The 2,806-nt window shown below is 39.2% G+C and overlaps 1 long non-coding RNA gene across 2 annotated transcripts in view; it reads left to right on the forward strand.

Moving 5' to 3' along the window:
• The window catches only part of LOC116071333, a 13,530-nt gene extending 12,857 nt beyond the window's left edge, over positions 1 to 673 (forward strand). For both annotated transcript variants that reach the window (XR_004110827.1, XR_004110826.1), the window contains exon 3: positions 345 to 673. This is a non-coding gene — a long non-coding RNA (uncharacterized LOC116071333). The remainder of the gene's footprint in view (positions 1 to 344) is intronic.
• The last annotated feature ends 2,133 nt before the right edge of the window (positions 674 to 2,806 follow it).

The raw sequence follows: 2,806 nt of genomic DNA on the forward strand, positions 1-2,806 counted from the left end.
TTTTTGTTTGTTTGTTTGTTTTGTAGACCAGGCTGGCCTCAAACTCAGATATCTACCTGCCTCTGCCTCCCAGGTGCCGGGATTAAAGGCGTGTGCCACCACTGCCCGGCTGAAGACCCGTTCTCCTCTCCAACCCCCAGTTTCTCTTGCCATAAATTGGATGATAGAAACATCTGCCCTACTTTTCTGAACTGCTATTGGTATGATAATGAGTTAATGCTAATGCACATATATATGTTAAAGGACTGTACAATTATAAGGTAAGAGCTGTACACATACTACACTGGATGATGTTGACCGACAGTTGTCTGTCTCACAATTTTTTCTGTTTCACTTATTAACAGAGACTTCTTTGGGATGAGCGCTACGAACAGTTCCAGAAACAACATGTCGTACCTGTCCTTACCTTTCAGAAGCTTTGTGGAGGCTTCTGGGAAACATTTGTTTTAGAGATGTACATGTGGGTCTCACCTCTTTCCCTTCAAGCTTTCCTTTCTCCTTGCTATAGAATGTGGACACTGTATTATGACGGCAGGGCCAAATTAAAATCGTGTGAGATAAAAGACTAGAGACTGCAGACACCTTAGCTTTGATGAAGATGGGCCAAAGAGCTCCTGGTAATCGGATTTGAAGATGGATTACAAATCAAAATAAACAACCAAACTTGTGTGTATATGTGTGTGTGTATGACTTTTTTCATTTATTTTATTTTTTTGTTTTTTAATATATCCTAACCACACTTTCCCCTCCCCCTCTCCTCCCTGTTCTCTCCCCCCCCTCCCCCTGTCTCTCCAGATCCACTCCTCCTTATTCAGAAAAGGACATGCCTACCAAGGGTATCCATTGAACTCAGTATAACAAGATACAATAAGACTCAGCACATACCTGAGGGTATTTGGCTGGGTGAGAAAATGTGTGTGATTTAATCGTTAATAAATGTTAACCCTCCTCTGCTCTTCAAAAGAAAAAAAAAAACCACAAATTTTAGGATGTTATTTCTTGTGATATACGTTTTCTTACTAGGGCTAATTTTAAATTCCCAGTGTGACATTATTCTGATGGTTCACATTGATCATTCCTTTGACTGCCTAGGAGGACTGATTGTCTGGGGAATCTGTAAAGTACAGTTCTGGATGGGTCAGTGAGAAAATTTCCAAAGACAATTAGATCCCAAGAGCTCTATCAAGGAAGAGTACATTGATGGCTATTTCTTACCCTGGTCCCTTTATGTATTCTGTTTCCTGACCACCTTGCAGTGAATGTCACCATGATGTATGTCTTTAAGGCCCAGAAGCATGTGCCAGGCTACCCTAGAACTCTCTGAAAGTATAAGCAAAATGAAGCTCACCTTGTTGATGTTGCTCTCTTACACTTTGGCTGATGATTTCACAAAAGTAGCTAACATAGTCACACTATGCAAGGATATACACAGGAACACACCATGCAACACGCCAAGTGTACTTGAGTGAACTAATAGATAATAATAACCCCAAGAACAGACATATAATAACATGTAGAAATGCCAGTAGGAAGCGATGAGGCTGTGGGTATTTATCACCTTGGCAACATATTGTTTTTTCAGTGTTGAAAGTTTGGACCCAAGGCTTTGTGAATGCAAAGCAAAAACCTTATTCCTGAGCTATATTCTAGGAACAAAACAAAATTGATCAGATTCTATATAAAAGTTTTCAGTTATGGAAATATTTAATATTTACCCTGCAAAATTCCTGGGAATTCATTCATAAGCTCTTGTCTATCATGATATTCCATTTAAGCCAACATTGCATCAGACCATGTTATTAAATATACATTATTTGAACTGATGTAATAATTGTGTTTGTAGGGTTCAATGTGATATTTGAATGAACAAATGTGAAGAATAATAATCAAATCAGGGGAACTTGCATGTCTATCAGCACAAGCTCTAACACTCTCATGTTGGAAACATTCAAAGTCCTCTCTTCTATCTTCTTCAAAATGTACCATGGCTACCAATCATGGTTACCCTACGGTGCTATAGGACATCAGAAGTCATTCCTCCTATTCTGCTTCACCCTTGTCCTATCATAGAAGGAATTTTTCAGAAGTCCACCATGTCCTAAGGTACTCTTTAAGAAAATGAAGATAATCCTATGCTGGAGAACACGCTGGTCCAAAGTCATACAAAAATATCATGGCTTGTGGTATTTCTAGTAGGATCCAATTTGTTGATGTGAAATCATTTTAGAACTTGGTATAGCTCTGTATTCTTCATCGACGAGAGCTGCCTGCATCAGGGGTGTAGGTTAAAAGATGGTTCAGTGGCTAGGAGCATTCACTGTTCTTCCAAAGAAACCAAGTTTGCTCTCTGCACCCAGCTCACAGCTGCCTGTAATTCCAGCTCTGTGGGATCTGATACCTCTTCTGGCCTCTATTAGCATCTGCACACATGGAACACACACACACACACACACACACACACACATGCACACACATACATACACACACAAACACAGACATACACACAAACATACACACACACACATACACACATACACACACATACACATACACACACATACATACACACACAAACACATACACACACATACACACATACACACACATACACACATACACACACATACATACACACACACAAACATACACACATACACATACACATACACATATATATACACGCACACACATATATACACACTTATTATTATTATTATTATTATTATTATTATTATTATTTTCTTTTGGCTTTTCAAGAGAGAGTTTCTCTGTGTAGCCCTAGCTCTGCTGGGAGTAAAGGCATGCA

The sequence above is a fragment of the Mastomys coucha genome, unplaced genomic scaffold, assembly GCF_008632895.1.
Source record: "Mastomys coucha isolate ucsf_1 unplaced genomic scaffold, UCSF_Mcou_1 pScaffold22, whole genome shotgun sequence".
NCBI lineage: Eukaryota > Metazoa > Chordata > Mammalia > Rodentia > Muridae > Mastomys > Mastomys coucha.